Source organism: Euprymna scolopes, chromosome 23, assembly GCF_053919585.1.
Source record: "Euprymna scolopes isolate OS-2025 chromosome 23, ASM5391958v1, whole genome shotgun sequence".
NCBI lineage: Eukaryota > Metazoa > Mollusca > Cephalopoda > Sepiida > Sepiolidae > Euprymna > Euprymna scolopes.
The window spans coordinates 9819406-9840034 of NC_136504.1; the positions used below are offsets into that span (position 1 = coordinate 9819406).

At 33.3% G+C, this 20629-nt stretch overlaps 1 protein-coding gene and 1 pseudogene across 5 annotated transcripts in view; one reads left to right on the forward strand and one right to left on the reverse strand.

Moving 5' to 3' along the window:
* Positions 1-20629, reverse strand: part of LOC145245740 (carnosine N-methyltransferase-like) — a 380463-nt gene that overhangs the window by 168321 nt on the left and 191513 nt on the right. The gene's annotated exons all lie outside the window — the stretch shown is intronic.
* Positions 3021-3137, forward strand: LOC145246366 (5S ribosomal RNA; annotated as a pseudogene).

Here is a 20629-nt window from a genome sequence, read left to right on the forward strand (position 1 = left end):
AAAATAAAAAAAAAATAGATTTGCTGGCCTTCATGGCCAGCAGGTGTTGAAGGCAATCAGCTTTGATCACTGTGGCGAATACTCCTTCATATCAGACAATTGCTATTCATTAAGACACTGCCAGAGCTCCCCCTCTTGGGGGAGCTGATTTCCCCCACCATGGTGGAAAGCTGAAAACTTAACTGGCTTACAGTCCAACATAACTGTGATTTCATTTCTTCACCTGCATGAACTCATTCACTTTCTGCATGTCAACTTTTGGATCCCTTCCCTTCCTGGCCGAGCGGTATGACGTCACGTTTTCTTTTACTTTCTTTTCCACCTTAGCGTCAAGGTTTCAGGTTCAAGCCTACCTGCCTACTACAACATTTTTTTTTCTCAACACACATTGACAAACACCCGGGCAATGCCGGGTATCCCCACTAGTCTATAAATATAAAGGGCAAAATGTGTGTTTGTATGTCTCATAAAACCTTTCAACAAAGGCGACAAATCTTCGCGAGATAGGTATCGTTTTGAAGATCGACCCTTTGGACAACAAATATGGAAAAAATTGCCAAAAACATTCATTCCTTCATCCTCAACTGGGCAATTTTTTTTTTTGTTTTTTTTTCATCGCCATTTTTGCAAGTTGCATTGACTTTGCTTAATTTCAATGCTCTGAACTTCCGGTCGGACGATGGAGACATCGGCAAAAACATCAGTTTTTTTTGTTTTTTTTTTCCTCCTTCGCGTTACGGATTCGAGCCTGCTTACTATAACTTTATATATGTGTTGAAAACGTGAAGAAATGTCATCGATGCATAATAGTTCACTATTTGTTGTATTAAGGCATTCTACACCAAAGATTAAGGTCGTTTGAATCATCAGAAATATTGGTTAGCTTTAGAAATGTGTTTGTTATTATTTTTACTAATCTGCTTTCACATTGATCCACTATTCCATATACTAAACATTCCATTTTGTTTGAAATTTAATTTCATGTTTTAGACTCCCTCATATATAAATATACATACTAGCAGAGAGACCCACCGTTGCCCAGGATTGAATGAGCATCCACAAATGATCCACACTTCCAATACTTTGGTCATAAAAAAATTGATGAAGTCAACTATTTTCCAATCAAATCCATTGACTGCCTGCTTTAGTTAGGAATGCACTGTGGTGCACTCAGAGGAAGCTTCACATACCTTCCTGTGATGACTTTGTAGACAATAGATTGTGTTCTAGATAACCTACTGTTGATTTTATAAAATTGTTATATAATAACTTAAATTAAAGTTTAAAATGAAAAAGTCAAGTATCATGGTTCAATTGTGCTCTAAACAGAAACATTCATTTTGCCCCTGTCTTATTGATTTCATACGCCTTCTGCTTCTGCAGTGATAAAACTTTTCAAAAGCACTTGTGACGTTAGGCTGTATAAAGGTGTTAACTTTGATGAAAATGGAACTGTTTCTTCTTTGATCAATTTTTTCCGAATATCAATACTTATTGGAGACATTCTGATACAAAACTTATTTAATCTGCTGCTTAGGCTGCTGCAAAGAAGGTGGGTCCATCGAAGTAGAAGACAACTCACGCCTGGGAGTATCCTTTACTTTTACAAGCCCACCATTTGCCCATACATGGAGTATTGTTGCCACATCTTGGCTGGTGCATCTACCACTAGTCTCTCACTCTTAGATAAAGCCCAAAAAAGAGTTGTAAATCTAATCGGTCCCACTTTATTAACTAATTCTAACCCCTGTCTCATCGTCGCATCATTGTGCCTGTTTTACAAATATTTTAATGGAATGTGTTCTGATGAACTTGTTTCCCTTATACCCCCTCGACGTACATACCCCCGACAAGTCCGCTTAGCAATAAGATCTCACTGCTTCATTGTTGTTGTCCCTAAATGCCAGAAAGCTTTCTATTCTAATAGTTTCTTCCCTCGAACAGCTAGACTTTGGAATTCCCTTCCTGCTGCCTGCTTCCCTGGCTGTACTGATATGCAGAAGTTTAAATGTAACATAAACAAATATTTTGTTAATCTTTCCTAGACATGGCCCCAAATAGTAGCCCCTTACGTCCAAGTGGCGATATGCTTTGTAAGGGGTGAACCTGAATAAAAAAATCAATTTTTTCGAATTATCAATACTTATTCTGATATGAAACTTATTTAAGAACACTTGCAGGCACAAAGTACATTTGTGTGAAGTTTTAAAAAGAATCAGCCCAGTCGTTTATGAGTTCATAGGAAATGAAGCCACACACAGAGAGACAAAGTGCCTTTTATATATATATATATATATATATATATATATATATATATATACACGCCAGTAAAAATACATTCCTTTCGGTCACATATGGAAAGGTGAATGAACATATACTACACTGACCTCCATAGGAGAAGGAAATGCTGGAGAGGATGATATCATCACGACAGAATAGATAGTACACTACCAACCCCACAAAAATAGAGGGGGGCAATACTTGGGAGGATCACCTATAAAAGGAGAAAGTAATGCCTAGGAGTATGGTCTCATGACAACAGAACAGATATCACATCATTCCCTTCCCTCAGAGGAGGATGTAATAGCTGAGAAGATTAACTCCACTGCCATAAAAACGGAGGAGGGAAATTTTGGGAGGAGTATTATGAAAACAAAACCGATACTACATTAAAAGATAATCCAATAATAGATTAAGTCAGCATTTTATTACGATGACTCCATTCAGTCTCAAGAGACAATGAATACTCCCCGTAAGGGTAGCTACGCGTGTAATTATGAGGCCAGGGTTGCGCAATCTCCAAACACACCTCTCCTGAATCGGCACTGTTTGAATCCAGTGGCATGGAGAAGTCCAGGACGACTGGAAACAATGCCGAAATAAGCGGAGAACACATACAGCACCTGGAATTCCCAAATAGTCACCCATTTTAGGACTGACCAGGTTCAATGTTGCTTAACTTCGATGATCTACTGGGAATCGGTCTGTCAACGTGAATTATGCTAGATTTTATTACATTTGTTTACGGCATAATCACGTTGACACACCAGTTCTCGTCAGATCACCGAAGTTAAGCAACGTTGAGCCTAGCTAGTACCAGATGGGTGACCATTTGGGAATTCTAGGCACTGTATGTGCTTTAACATTGTTTTCAGTCGTCCTAAACCTCCACTTGCCATTCATATTCAACAATGTCGACTCAGGAGAGGTGTGGTTGGAGATTGCGCAACTCCTGCCACAAAAAATTTCACGCGCAGGCACCTTTACTGTAGGGTATCCATAGTCTGTCAAGACTGAAGGAAGTCTTTTTTTATTACATTTGTTTAAAAATACTTATATTTTTATGGTTCCTAGGCTTTTTTTCTTTTTTTGCTAAGATAAAAGTGCAGTATCTGTTCCTGACATTCCAATGAAATCAAACGTTTTACTATTGATAAAATTAAGAAAATATTACAATGCGAATTAAAATTGTATTTACAGAAAATGAATTCATTAGAAATTGTTTATGAAATAAATATGTAAATTATGAATACCAAAAGCTGATTGTGGGCGTTTGCAAATTACTATGTATACGGTATTTCAAAATGCTGTATCATAAAATTAATTAAGCATAAGCCGTTTTAATGTTAATATAGTTAGGATAGGTAAAAAAAAAATTTTTTATTTTTTAATTTATTAATGTATATGTATATATATATATATATATATAACACGTTCGATGGAAGAACGACTTCAGTGCTAAAAGTTGAAATTTAGAGATTTTGGTTGCAAAACGTGTAAAATATCAAGAAGAATCTAATCACAAAAAATCATTGCTGAATTCAAAGTATTTATGTGAAAATAAGTGTTTGAATATTTGTTATACGTCTGTTGAAATGTGGATATTTAAGACCATAGATTTTCTTTAAATTCTCTAATTATATTCTATTTGTTTTCATTTTTCCAGACATGCAAATCAACGAGCACTAACATCATTGTTGTTCATTAAAGTCAAACATCTAAAAATTTAATTTTGTAAGCTCCTTCAAATATGACTGGAAGCGAAATAGTGGGAGAAGAATATGTCAATATTGTAGGAAAGCGCAGGCTTGGAGAAGTATGTTCTTACAAGAAAAAATAGTATGTAAAAAATAGGTGGAAAGGGTTGTGTTAATATTCAAATCATTCTGGAAAATTGGAAATTACGAGCAAAATAGCTACTTACAGAAAGTGGCACTTACGTTGATCTTCCAACAAACGTGCCATTATATATATATATCACTAGCAGGACCTGTTAACCGGCATTGCTCAGTGGAAGCATGCACCCACCCCCTCTCATAAAAAATTAAACTACGGTTATTGTTGGTGACCAACCCCCAACCTTCTCATGTTAAGAACGGTTTTCAGAACAGATACCCCCAACCTCCTCATGTTAAGAACAGTTTTCGGAGTAGACCCCCCATTTTTTGAGGGGGGAGTGTCAAAATATTTCCCCCACATTCAACCTTGATATTCATTGTCAGCATATCCACCCGCAAATACTATAAACCAAACAAAAAAGAAATGGAGGGTGTAGGTCAGAGAGTAGATCAGTTTATCGTGCATGTGTACAAATCTGGCCGCCAGTGAATTACAATGCATAATACAAGTCTTTATTTCTCTATAAGTACTTGCCTCTGCCAAATTTAAATGAGACTGTCTTAATCAGCATAGTCGAAAACCTATACAAGTCATCATTTTAAAGAAAATTGCGGAGGTGGAGCGAATGTAAAAATTTACCTAAAAAAACAAAAACAAAGTGTCGATAATGAGTCCGGAAAAGAGAATTAAATGAAGTACTCCACAGAAAGTATAATTGGTAAGAAAACAAAGATATAACAAAGAAGTGTTTCTGTAGGCAACATAATTTAGTTTAAAACCCATTTGCATAAAATATTTGAGTATTAACTTATTTGTAAGTGGTAGACACAATAAGTAACATGATTGGAAAACATAATTAAAATCGTCCCCAGTAATCGTAAATGTAAAAAAAAAAAAAATATAATAAAAAAACACCCTCCCTTCCCCCCACAAAAAAAACAAAAATAAAAATAGCATCGTGTAAGGGTTGAAAAGCCGTTCCAAATCAAAAAATAAATAATGGTACCTGTAAATGTTTTGTTTTTTTTTTTTTCTATTTTTTCAGGGTCTTATTTTGAGAGTGTAGTGGCATGTAAGCACTTTGTTCATAGAGAAGTGTAAGGTTACCAGAATTTAATTTTCTGTTTATGGGCGGTTATTATGTTTGTATTTGTTTGTTTTTTTTAACAGGATTGCCGCATGTAGAGAGCGACACCATATTGGGAAATTTCTGGAGCATTCGTTTATGTATGAAGAAGTAAATTCCAGAATAATAGAATTGTCAGGTCTTAACCAATCAGAATGGGCAGATTTTGAGAAGGGAAAATTTATTATTTTTGAATCATGAAATGAAAAGATTATGTTATGTGTATGTAGCTAATAACCAGTTACAATGAGTGCAATGAAAGTATGGTAAAAAAAAAAAAAAAAATAGAATTGGTCCCGGTGTCAACTGGTAGCATTGGGAGGACTGCATATTTATAGAGAAAAATTAGGACTCCTTCCTCTATAGATGTTGCGATTGCGATGGTGTTGCTCCTAGAATACAATGTAGCATTTTATTATAACGACTTGATGTCTAAAATTGTGTTTGAAAATTAAATAAGATCGTGGCTAATAGACATAATGAATTTGTATGTGGCATTTGTTATTGCAAACCTACGATACCTTGGTCCAGAGGGGAATTTCTGCAGTCACAATATTATATAGAAGATAAAACACAATTGCAACTACTCTTCCAACTTTTTTGGATTTATGTAATCATGCTAAAATTCTTTTTTATTTTATTTTTTTATTTTTTTTACAGTTAATGAGTTCTTATTCTTCTGATGAATCAGGACAGAAAATATTTTTAAAAAATTGGCATAATAATAATTACATGATTGTTTCTGTACTACGAAACAGGTGCTGTCAAGAATGGAACATTTTAACATGCTGAAAGAAAGAAATGGTAAGATGAGCAACATCTTGGAATTTGGAATATAGACTTTTTGTCATTTATTTGTATATGCTCTGTAGTTATATTTAACAGACATCGAGCTTCATAAATAAAGGGATTGGTATAAATAACGGGTGAAATATAATTGAATAAGCATATTTTTGCCATGAACATTTCATATATATATATCATTTATTTAATCTTAGAGTTATGCCAATGTATGTTCACAGAAAGCGTTAAATAGAGAACTGAGTAGAGAACTGAGAAAAGAAAGATAACATATTTAAAGAAAGATATATATATTTAAAAATAGAGAACCGCATCCGGCACCTAGAAATAAACCCTGCCAAGGTAAACACAAACCACACCAACATCAATTTTCTAACATCGTCTCAACCATAAAGTGCAACATTAAAAGCCAAGTACAATAAAAACATAAAGTCTACTCTTAAAACTCCTGCAGATGCAATCACAAGACTAACATTAAAAGAAGGCTGAAATGACATTAAATATTTCACATGGTTATTTATGAGAGAGAGGGAGAGAGAATTAAAGGCTCTTTTCAAGGGAAACAACTCGTCACATCATATAGATAGCAAGACGCTTCAGAAAGAGAAAAGTAAACAAGATCTCAGGTTATTCTTTTGAATGTAACAGGAAAATCACCGCGACACAATTTCTGAAAACTTTTTAAATATTTGGTGCTTCTTCATTATTAGTCAAAATCGAAAAATTAGAAGAAAAAAAATGGTAAAGTAGAAATTTATTAAAAATAAACATTGGTTTTATCATATTTTCTCAATCCATTATAGACAAAAGCAGAAATATCAGAAGTTTGAGTAAAGAAAGGGTTGGTCGGTTGTTTTACGGCATATCAACCCTTTTCAGGTTATTTCATGCCGAATCCAAAGATTTGGAAGAAAAATTTTTTTATGGAATATATTTGTTGTTTTCAAGTTGGATTCTATTTAACCCATAGTTGGGACCCTAATAGGTACTACCACTCCTAGTCAAAGTGGACCTGGGAGCAATGGCAATTAAAGGCTGGCTCCACACTCCCCAAAGCCTCACCACTGGATATAGTTTAAGGTCATATCCAGGACCATAAAGAAAGGGAGATAAGTCATTATTTAATTGAAGCAAGTAAAATTGAATGCTGATATTGAATTGAATATGATAAAACTTAACTTACAATAAAATTTGATTTTTACTTGCAATTACTCTTCTACTTGGTTATTATTTTTTATTTATTTATTTTTTTTTTTAGGTCATTTTACTTATTTCTGCATGACACGTGAGTAATTGAAAATGTTTTTTTGCCTTGAAATGAATTTTTCAATCATAAAGAAACACAAACTATTCATGTTAATCAGAAAATAATTTTGATTTTCTTCTGTTATTTTGATTTTCTCGAAATTGGCTCATTTTTTTTCAAAAGACTTTGCATGGACACAGAAAATATACTTCCTCAAATTTTATGTAAAGATTAAGTTTGTTGCCTAAAATGCGGCAAAATGGCAAATTCTTTTATAATTATTTGAAATGTGCATCATCAGTTTTTGCTCAAAACCTACAAAAACTATAATTATTCTTAATTTTTTTAAATAAATAATTCTACCCATGGCTGATGGAACAAGAGCATGCTAACCCCATGAATTAAATAAAGGTTCTGTTTGAAATTTTGTGCATATTCCCCAGTTCGACAAGATACACCTGAAGAAAGTTGGAGTTTACATCGACCGAAACGTTGTGAAAATGGCACTCAAGATGAAAACAGTTGGCCGAAGAATCCAAATAAATCTTTATCTCAAAAATTCAGAAACGCAACATTTTTTTTTTTAGTCATATTTAGAGTTTGGCAGAATTGTTACTGTCACCGTCAGAAATTTTAATCAAAATCATTAATTACTAATTCAATGATGCACAATTATTTTGCTATTCATCATTTTCCTTCTCCGCACTTTTTTTTTTTGTCATTTATTTGTATATGCTTTGCAGTTATATTTAACAGACATCGAGTTTCATAAATAAAAGGATTGGTATAAATAAAGGGTGAAATATTATTGAATAAACATATTTTTCTCATAAACATCTCCATCATTTTATTTTTATACTTATCTATTTATATATGTACAAGTGGGAGTGAGGCACTTAGTATTGCATGGTCGTAAAAAAAAAAAAAAAATGATGCATGCCGGGAGCGAACTTGAATAACTGAAGTTAGTAAACCGAACGGTCTTATCAATATGCCCACGATTACACAGATACTATAACATATCTAATTTAGATATTTAAAATGAGATAATGTACCAATGATTCACACATGCATGGTTTGCAAATCGCGTCAAAAGACAGGTTTTTATCTGACCCCCAAGCAAAACGATATTTCAACATGAAAAAAAAATCGATTTTTCCAATTCTTCGATATTTTTTGTCCAAGAGCTCACTCTATCTAACAATGCTGAATTTGTATGTGTACAATGTAGATAAGAAAAGTTTTTAGCGGACATATGAACACACACACACACACAGACGTTTGCCCTTTATATAATAGATTTCTGTATCTTCTTTCTGATGAATAGCTGATCTACATTGATATCTAGAAAAAAAAGAGAGCAGAAAAAAAAGACAGTCTGGTTCATATATTTAATAGTCAGCACTTTTTATTTACTCCCGTGGGTCAATTAAATGGTGAACGGTACTTAGGGACAGAGATTGTGAGTTCAAATCTTATCTGAAGTCTAATTATTTTATTAGCTCTGATTTTCCCTATAAATAAACAGAAACATTTCAATTCCAATATTAAACAAATTTTTTAGGTTTAGTTATAATTTTTTCTCTGTAATTTAAGAAAATTTGAATCTGAATGACGTCACATAACCTTGCTAGAATATAATTTTCAATTATGAAAGTAAACATATGTCAGCCATTTTTAATGATATGGAAAATGGATGGCTTGTATTCAGTATTGTCAGACTTCAAAAGTAATTTAGAAATATTTAAACTGACAAATAGAGGATAATTTCAGGTTTTACTTCACGTCAAAATGTCAAAAGCCAAGTATTATACTTAATTTGTGCTTCTAAATCATAAAAGTTCTCATGCACCCCTGTCATAAAAAATAACCATTTTTTTTATAACGCTTCAAAACGCACCTCAGGTAAAAATGAAAGAACGAAAAATCTATCTATTCAATCGACACAGCAATGAAAATGATATTTCAACCTTAACCCTGCATTAGTTCTAAGGGGTGTTTTGTCCCCCCGAATTTTGCTTAAGTGCTCATAATTCCTAGTTAACAACTTATTTCTTTTCTTCCCTTCCAGTACTCTCCTGACTCAGTGAGGGTATAGCACATGTGGCATGACAGTACAAGTCCATTGCAGCCCGTGGAGATTACTCCAGGGGAGGGGGAGTAGAGTTTCATGTGTGTACTATCAATAAAGGTGTCCATAAAAAAAAGTTTGGATACTCATTGAAGGCACCTCTACCAGGGACTTTATCCGTTAGGCAACGTGTCCTTGTATACAGAAATATTCCCAAGTTCGACCAAATACAATTGAAGTTCAGGGGTTACATCGGCTGAGACGTTATAAAAATAACACTTAATATTAGAACAGTACTGCTTCTACATAAAACATGGATTGTAACCAAGTCAGACATTATACAAAGCATGAGAGTTGACATATTAAACCTGTGTTAGTCCTATGAGGGTTTTGCCACCCCAATTTTATATAAGTGCTCACAATTCATAGTTGGCAACTTATTTCTTTTCCTCACTCCCAGTACTCTCCTGACTCAGTGTATAGCACACATGGTATGGCGCAGTTGTATTTCATTTTTCTTTGGAGGTGAATTAGATTGAAAGGTAATGTTTTTGTAATGAACTCACATTCATTTTTCTTGCTATTTCAATTTATGGAAACATTTTGTGTTCATCATAGATAATAAAAAAAAATAACACAAACTGGTGTATCCTTTGCGTATTTTAAAATAAATATGATCTAAATCTAATATATTTTAATTTTTCCTTAGTTTTATAATTTATTTCATTGTATTATTTTATATTAATATCAACAAGATACAAATTCCTAATGAACCGCCCCCTTAAGTAAACACTTCATCAAATCTCCACACTAACGTAATGTACTTGCAATAACCCTTATCCCTGAGTGGCTTCCGGGCCTTGATAAGTAGTGACCACTGTGTAAAAAAAAAAAAAATTAATTCAAACGGTTCAACAGGGATTGTAGATATATCCTGAACCAATAAGATAACTATATGTTACAAAAAAATAATACTATAAACATTTTTGTGTTTTTATGTATAAACACCCCATGGAACTAACCATGTTTGGTACACCCACGTGACTAATGCAGGGTTAATTGCAACAGACCGATGAAAATGTTATTTCAACCATTACTATGACAGACCAATGAAAATGTTATTTCAGCCATTACTATGACAGACCAATGAAAATGTTATTTCAGCCATTACTATGACAGATCAACGAAAATGCTATTTCAATCATTACAATGACAGACCAATGAAAATATTATTTCAACCATTACTATGACAGACCAACAAAAATCCCATTCCAAAAAAACAGCATCTCTTACAGATGTGTTGCACTTTTTTGTTTTATTTTACTTCAGTCGAAGTTCTCAGAAATCAAGGGGCCCACAACCAGGGCCTAACACTTGAACTCTATATGAGATACATAGATATTCGAATGTTCCATTAAAGTTCTTTATCTCTCAAGCACTGAGTTAGGAAAAAATTGAGAACATAATTTTCCTCTCCCCAATTAACCATTTTTATACGTTGTAGTATATCTTTCATGCTGGTCTCATGGTCTTACTGGATTCCAGGATAATAATTTATCTAGTCTGGTGTAGTATCCAGCTTCATGCTAGTGGATAGTAATATCACTTGAAGAAGGTGCACCATTCCTCGGAAAAGCTGTGGGGTAGCCGTAGTGAGGAGATCTTATTTGGGCAGCGAATACTATGTGATTTTGAATATTTGGTCAGGGTTTACTTCTATGGAAAAAGTATCCTCATGCCAGATTGTTCTGACAAACCCCTGTACAGAGAGACCTTAGAGACTCGAGGATAGTGTCTAGTAGGCATTCAAGTTCTCTCAGATATAAAATACAATGTGTCTATTCAAGTTAAGTTTGACAGAAAGTCTTATCTTCAAATGAGTGCACTCATCTAAAAGCCGCCTAAAAAACAAAATAAATAAATAAAAGCTATCAAATTCTTTATATACCAAAAAAGTCAGAAATCTTATCTTAGGAGCGAGTATGTGTGTGTGTGGGGGGATCATTTTCTTTTCTTTTATCATTTATTAATTTTCTCAAATGTGTGCATTTAAATTCCATTGTGGTTGACAAGAATTCTGACAGATTCTATTATATTCATTTCTTGGCATCATTAGTTTGTTTTTTTAATTCTTTGTCTTCTTTCTTCTAACTCCATCACCTTCGAAGCATCTGTCCACATTGGTTTTGTCTATATTAAATGAAGAATATTAAAGCAGCACGGGGAGAAAGAGGGTATGTTCTGGTAAGATTGCAGACAATGCTGAGCGTGTGTAGACATTTTGGACAATTGATAGAACTAATTACTAAAGTTAAAATGAAAACTTTGTCTTCACTTCGTGAACATTAATAGAATATTTAGAGGTGGAGTTGGAGGTATCACATTATATATACACTAGCACGCTGCCCTGCATTGCCCAAGGAATCTACTTTTATACATGACGTCAGCTGCTATACCGTTATACATGACGTCATAACATATATATTATATATGCTATGACACCATTGTGAACAGGCAGACAGGAATACAGATTTATTATAACAGATAGGAAATATAAATACACTGATGATTGCGTAAGCATAAAACATGAGTGTAGATATAAAAATAATTGTTAATATTTATTTCCACTGTATGCTCACCGATTTGGCATGTAATTTCTTTCAATTCTGGTTGGTTGGTTGGTTGGTTGGTTGGTTGGTTTTGTTTTACGGCATATCAACCTTTTTCAGGTTATTTAATGCCGAATCTAGTTATTTTGAGGAACGATTTTTAATGGAGTATATATTTTTTTTAAGTCAGATTCTATTTAACCCATAGTTGGGACCCTAACAGGTACTACCACTCCGGGTCAGCGTGGACCTGGGAGCAATGGCAATTAAAGGGTGGCTCCACACTCCCCAAGGCCCGCAAGGTGGGGCTTCACCATCGGATATAGTTTTAGGTCATATCCAGGACCTTCAATTCTGGTGACCTTGCAGTAAGATGATAGCCTACGAAATTAAGAGTGACTTTGTAAGTGGGATTGACTCTCGACCAACAGTAATAACCATTTGCTACACTGATAATTGCATAAGCATTAAACACTATAAAAATAACTTAATATTTATATAAAATCATTATATAGATAGAAATACATTAAAATCAATTATCTCTCTCTTTCTCTCTCTCTCTCTCTCTCTATATATATATATGTACACAGTAAGCAAAAAGTAGGTGGACAGCATTTTGAATAGGTTTATGTATCAGTTATATTAATGCAATTCTTTATTCATGATCTGTAAATAAAGGGTTTTTTTTTACTGTCCACCTACTTTTGGCTCACCATATGTATACAGGGTGACCACCATAAAAACAGGCCCCAACTCTAATTAGGCCCCGTTTCTTAGTGCTTTGTCCGAATGAAATGAAACTTTGGTCATAACTAGTTTATTATATTCAAAACATCACATCAAAACACAAGGATCTTTGGCCTTTTTTTCTCTCTGTTCTACGGCATATGTTATAGATGGCCTCCATTTAGCTTTTGTTTTTTTTTGGGGGGGGGGGTCACCCTGTATATATCAAATTAATCTGAAAAATAAATTTTCAATAGTAAGGCAAACTTATCTAGATAAAAAAAAAAAAAAAAAAAGCTCTACCCAGTTAAGAGGAGCAAGCAAATAGAATAAGTTAAGATTAAAAGTAACGTTACATAGGAACTTTATCACATCACGGAAAGAGGAGAGAAACCTCTTTCCATGGCATTTCGAAGCTAAATGTTTTTCATCGGAAGAGAAGAAAAAGCCGGCATTATATAGATAAAAAAAAATAACAGATTTTGAAAACATTCAGATTAGAAATGGAAAAGTTTTTCAGATTAGAATTAGAAAAAAATTTTGCACATGTGAGGAGAAGGGGGGTTAATATGATGGGGTTAAAAGAAGTTTACAACCCAGTTTTACCATACAAGAATTTTTTTATTTTTTGCAACTTTCTTCATTCATTTTATTTTTCAGAGAGAGAGAGAGAGAGAGAGAGAGAGAGAGAGAGAGAGAGAGAGAGAGACTGAGACAATGTGCAAAAGATACACAGAGAGGTGGGTAAGTAAGAGAAGAAAGAGAGGTAATAAAGTGTGTAAGACAGATGCAGCTTTTATTTTTGTGTGCCTATTATAAGGTGAGGATTGTTTAAGTTCAAAAAAAATATAAAGGAACAAAAGTTTTAGTTTTGTTTTCATTCTTATTTATTCTTTAAAATCTGACAATAAGGAACGATTCTTTGTTATAAGATTCAAAAGAATGAATGGAAAATAAAACCTCAAAATCCCCCCCTTTTTGTGGTTTTATTTGCTTAGAATGATTCACAATGGAATGCAGAGAGATTTTAAGTCTTGAAGCACAGGTTTTAAAAATACATAAAGGGACAGTGAGGGTTAGTTTTCAATAACAACTACTTAGGTCAGATATTTTCTTATTTTTATTTTCTTATTTTGATCAAAAGTTTGACAAAAACAGAAATGAAAAAGAAGCTTTTTATAAATAAAAATATTTTTGATAGGTGACAAAACGAAATGGAAGAAAAATAGAATTTAATCTGAGTTCACAAGAATATAGAATTTTTGCTGTTTTGTTTCTGCGTTTCTGTTCTTTTTTGCTAATAGAAATGTATAACATAAAATCATTGAAAACTTTTTTCTGAATAGTATTCATTGGGGTTTTTGTAAAATAATGTTACCTATTAAAACTTTTCAATATTTTTGTAAAAATATATTAAGTATTAAAAATGTTGAATATTTTTTTGTAAAAAAATATATTAAGTGTGAAAAATTGTGAAAAAAAATATATTAAGTATGAAAAATTTTTTGTACTTTTTTGCAAAAGATATATGAATTATGAAAAATCTTGAATATTTTTTTTGGATGAAAAAATTTGATTAGTTTTTGTTTTAGTTTTTAATAATAAAGAAATCATAATTCCAAATTAAAATGTAGAAAAAATGAAAAATAATTTAAAATAAATATTTAGAAATAAATAATGAAACAAAAAATTATTTTTAATTTAGAAGAAAATAATTAACAACTTGATAAAATATTAAAAATGACTTCAATTTTATTGATAATTTTTTTAATGTTTTTACTTCAAATTTTGTCTGCTTTCAATTTTTTTTAACTTTCCATAACAAGAAAGTAAAAGAAAAGAAAATCATGAGAGAAAAATATTGAAAAAGAAATTTATAGAATGAAAATTGAACAAAAAATTGGAAAAAGAACAAAAAAATAAGTAAAAAAAAAAAAACCCCTAAAAAGTCAACAAAACAAAAACTGTTTGGTCGTTCCGTGGTGCAGGTAATTCTCATGCCAGATGCATCTGATAACATAACTGCTTTTGACAGGTTGCAACAAAACGGGGCGGGGGGGGCGATACCAAAATGTCTTTTTGTCGCTTCCAAGTCACAAATTATTTTAATGACATGCAGAATTATGGAAATTAGATTTCCCACAAAAAAAAAAAAAGAAGATTTTGTTAGATTTTTAGCAGACAAATTGTAAAGCTGTTTGTGTTTTTCTATTTTTACTTAGCAATTCACACTTTCTTAACCGTATTAAACATTTTCAAAAGGAGAGACAAATCAACATATCTATACACTGGCTATGGCAAATACACTTACCATATTTCACATCTCGACATTTGTTTATGAAAAGTAGACATTTTCGTTACAGAAAGCAGTAATCTTTATCTATTATATAACAAAGAGATGTCTGTTAGTGTGTGTGTATGTATGTTTGTATGCCTTGCTAAAACTTTTGAAATCCAAATCAGATAAAGAATGATTCTGGTACTGCCTCGGATGTATAATACATGAAATTTAGAACAAAATATCTTTTTTACCTTTACAACCGCAGAATGCGGGGGGGGGGGGGATAAAGTTTTGAGACATTGTGTTGAACAAAGATAGCAGCGTAGTTCAGATCAGTAACCAAGATGGTGGCCAAGAATCAAATGCGGTCCGTGGCGTAGTTAACCTCTTAAGTTCTGAGATATTGTGTTGAACAAAGATGGCAGTGTAGTTCAGATCAGTAACCAAGATGGCGGCGTAGTTCAGATCAGTAACCAAGATGGCGGCGTAGTTCAGATCAGTAACCAAGATGGTGGCCAAGAATCAAATGCGGTTCGTGACGTAGTTAACGGCGAACTGATTGAATCCAAAATTCGACAATTTTTATAATAATTACGAAACGTTTTCATTGGTTGTTTAGCATAGCCGTTGGTTATAAAAATGATTGGCGAATCCATTCGTCCCATACCCCATTAGGAGTCAAAAACATTTTACAGGAGGGTCATGTAAAATCGTCTCTTTCTAAACGATTTCAACATCTGCGCATGCATGAACCACTTCATTTCTCGGATATGTTAAGTACATAAATTTGCAATGTAATGGCATGACTATCGCCATGGCTGAATGAGTCAGAGGGCTGCCTCAGAACTATTAGTTTTTGCATTCATGCTCATCTTATGGTGGATGTATTTCCGTAAAGATTTTTTTTTTTTTTAATATTTTTTAGGGTTAATCCAATGGATGGATTGAATGATGAATAGATAGAGTTCAAAACCCCATAGGTGACGCCCTTTTCTCTTCCCTGCAACCTCTTTCCTACAGAAGAGACGTTGTGAGCCTGTTTCTGCACTATTGTTATTTTCATGACAAATGCTTGACTGAACTCTGATCTATGGTTCCCCCTTGTCAAACTTTCACAAAAAACACTTGACTATCTAAAACCACTAAATATGATTTCCTTCCTAATTGTGCCTAAATCTAAATGCAGATTCCATAAACTAAGCCTCTTTCTTAGAACTGCCTGCATGTGGAACACTGTTCCACTGGTCTACTTCCATGTTGAATACAACATATTAGCTTTCAAATCCAAAGTTAACAAGTTCTTGTTAAGCCGTCGACATAAATAATCAAATTCGACCCAATCTAAAACATTAACGATTATTACACTATCCTCTTTCATTCATTAACCCTTATCCTCGAGTGGTCTTTGGGCCTTGATATGTGGCGATTCCCAAGCAAAAAAAAAATATTATGTGTTGATTAAAATGGAATGAAGAATTTTTTATTACTTATGAGGACAATTGATGCCAGGTATTTATAGAAAGGAAAGATCTTTGGTAGTTTTGGTAAAAAGACAATTTCTGGCTGTGAATGCTTATAAGCAAGTTATTGAAATAATCCAAATTCCCAACTCGTAATAGATTGTTCCGATGGCAGGTTTTAAGCTGCATGCATGCAGCAGCCCAGCTGTTTTAACACTGTCGGCGACCACGGCTCTCCAAATTGTAGAGCCATGATAATCTCAAGAAGACAAATAAAGACGGTAGTTTCCCATTGCATTCCCTCTTGATTCGGGAGTGTATCTCCACCCATGAGTTAAACGCGCCCCCAGATACCAACCTGGAAATTACTACGATGGCATGGTACATACAGCATCTAGCCTTCCAAAATGGTGTCTCCTTGCCAGGCTCATCATTGCTTAACTTTGCTGATCTGGCGAAAACCAGCGTGTCAACGTGATTGTGCTATATATAAGCTACTAAAGTAACAAAAGAAAGTCAGCAAATGTTGTCCGCGAAAATGTATGTATGTGTGTATGTTTGGATGTCTGCTAAAAACTTTTGACAGACGCGATGAAAATTCACAAACTCGGTATCACATCGAAGCTCCATCCTTTGCTCAAAAAATATCGAAAAATTGGCCCAAAACGTTAACTTTTTCACCCCAAAATCGACAATTTTCGACATGGGGGGGGGGGGTCAACAAAAACGGTCCTCTCGTGACAATGACCGATTCTACGCATGCGTCAAATGATGTCATAACCTGATTTACTTTAAATAGCTGAAAAACCGAACAAATTTCATGTATGTCGCATTAGCTCAGTTGGTTAAGGCCTTGATTTGGGTTCGAATCGTGGTGTGAGATGTTTTTTATTTTCAATTTTTTAAATTTAAATATTGAACCAGTATTATTTAAGCCATTTTTCACGTAACCTTCATTTTTCTGCTTTTTTTTTTTTTTTTTTTTTACTTCGCTTATTCTTAGCAACACCCAAAAACACCCGGCACTCGACAGACAGAACAAAAATTGACAAACTTGGTATCATATTGAAGTTCCATCCTTCGCCCAAAAAATATCGAAAAATTGGCCAAAAACATTAATTTTTTTACCTTGAAATCAACAATTTTCTACGGGGGGGGGGGGGGTCAACAAAAACCGTCCTCTCATGACGATCAGTTCTACGCATGCGTCAGATGACGTCATGACCTGATTTAGTTTAAATAGTTGAAGAACTGACTGAATTTTATGCACGTCGTGTTAGCTCAGTTGGTTAGAGCGTTGGTTCATTATCTAAACATTTTGGGTTCGAATCGTGATGTGAGATGACTTCTTTTTTTTTTTCTCCGATTTTTTAAACTTAAATATTGAACCAGTGTTATTTAAGCCATTTTTCACGTAACGTTCATTTTTCTGTTTTTTTTTTTTACTTTGCTTATTATTAGGTTTTCATTAACACCCCGACCGACCACACACACCCAAAAACACCCGGGTACCCACCGATTTTTTAAATTTTAATATTGAAACAGGCTTATTTAAGTCATTTTTCACATTTTATTTGGGGGGGGGTTAACGTTTGTTTTTCTGTTTTCTTTTTTTGTTTTTCAGATTTTTACATTTAACATCGTTCGTTTGCCTTACGTTAGGTTTTTGCTTTGGTTACCCCCCCCCCCGCTTTATTTTTCAAATAAGTTTTAATGTTCCTTTTTCTGTTTTCTTTTTTTACTTCGCTTATTCTTAGCTTTTCATTAACAACCACACACCTCCAAACACTCGGGCAATGTTGGGTACCCCCCCCCCGCTAGTCTATAATATAAATCTCACCTGTCTGTTTAAATGTATGTATGTTTGTATGTCTGCCTAAAACTTTCGACAGGGGCGACAGAATTTCACAAGATCAGTATTATTTTGAAGCTCGACCCTTCGGACAACAAATATCGAAAAATTGGCTAAAAGCATTAATTCCTTCACCCTCAACTGGGCACTTTTCTACAAGGAGGAGTCGCTTTTTCCCCGATATTTTCGAAAGTCATCCCCTCTTTTCGATTGATTAGCCTTACTTACTTAAAACATTTGCCATTTCCGATTTGGCAATGGCCACAACGGCAAAGACGTCACTTTTTTTTTTTTTTTTCTCACATTCTTTTCCTCCTTCACAGTACGGGTTCGAGCCTGTCTGCCTACTACAACTTGTTTTTTGGCGGTTTTTTGCTCAACACACAGCTCCAAACACCCAGGCAACGCCGAGCACCCAGGCTAGTCTATAATATAAAGGGCAAAAATCTGTGTGTTTTTGTGTGTGTTTGTATGTCTGCTAAAAACTTTTGACAGATGTGACGAAACTGGTATTGTTTTAAACCTCGGACCTTCGGACGACAAATAAAATATTGGTCAAAAACATTAATTCCTTCACCCTTAACTGGGCACTTTTCTACAGGGAGGGGTCGCTTTTTTCGCAAATATTTTCGTAAGTCATCCACTCTTTTCGATTGGCTATCCTTAATTTTAACATTCGCCACTTTCGTTTTTGCAATGGATGCAACAGCAAAGACGTCACATTTTTTTTTTTTTTTTACATTCTTTTCCTCCTTCACGGTACGGGTTTGATCTTGCCTTCCTACTACCACTTTTTTTTTTTTTTTGCCCAACCAACACTCTTACACACGATTCCAAACACCCGGGCAACGCCGGGCACACGAGCTAGTTTTTAAATAAAGCAAACAAAAGCAAATTCCTCTTCTTTACAATGTAAATAATACAGTCCTTAATCTCAGTTAATAAAAATTATATATTAACAAAATAAGCAAAAGTAAAAAAGGAAACAAAAAAACATTATCCACAGTAAAAAAAAAAGTTAAAACAATAATGTAAATGAAAATTTTCCTGACAAAAGTTTTTTTTTAAATTTGAAATACAAAATTAAACAAAATGCAAAAAGAATTTTGATTTTTTTTTTTTTTTTTTTTTTTTTTTTGAATATAACGGCTTGTCTTTATTTTTTATTGGAAAATTTTTCTTTGATATTTAACTTGTTTTTGACTTGCCTTCCCTGACTCACCCCCCTCCACCCACACACACATCAGCAATCTTTGATGTAAGAATATTTGATAAGAAAAAGATTTAATTTAGAAAATTAACAATCGTCAAGATAAAGAAACTGAATTACAAAAACTCAATTTATTACTATTCCCTATCATAGAGAAGAATGCAATTTTTACACTTCATTCTTTATCCAATATATCAAATAAAGTTAGCCGGATTTTCAAAGTTCTGACCTAAATCATCATTCTTTTTTTTTTACACCTTATTTTATTTATTTATTTATTTTATTTTGACAAAGGGATGTTATCCCGAAATATCAAAGACATTAATCCATCCTGGTCCCAAAAAACAGCAAGTCCCCATTTATTGATTTTATATGTGATGTTATATGCGACTTTGAAAAATAAATAGACGTTCGGTATTTCACTATTCTACGAGATTTCCACCCGTTTGTCTAATTTTGTTTATTTATCATACACCACTTCTCACACCGGTAAGCCACATTGCTATAGTCTTCTAATGCACTTATAGTTTATTTATTTTATATATATATATATATATATATATATATATATATATATATATATATATATATATAAGTGTTGGGACGATTAATCAGAATCAGAAAACTTGAAGCCTATTTTCCGATGCCAAAATAATTCTTATAATTGTCTTTTTTTTTAATTTGATTTTGTTTAAACTAAAATCTTCCATTGCTGGTAATAATGATAAAATAATAAATATTTATTGATTTTAAATTATCAATAAAGCTAAAATCGATAGATCATCATCCACAATTGTAATTTTACGTTTAGGAAAATATCTGCATATTTAACATTTGCGTTTTGACGAAAATCTGGGAAAATAACAATTTTATAGCTAAATGATTAGAAATTTATGAAGAATCGGAATCGGTAATTGTATGGAATCGGGGAAAATATTGGAATCGTCCCATCACTAATATATATATAAGGAAATTAAAATTTTGCAAATTAGAATTAACAACATTTATTATTCTATCTATTTGTTACAAATGGACATTCCCTCAATTAGATTTACATATAAAACCACCAGATCTGCACTTCCCATTCAAGTTCCAACCACTGTTTTTGGATTTTGTTACAGTTCTATT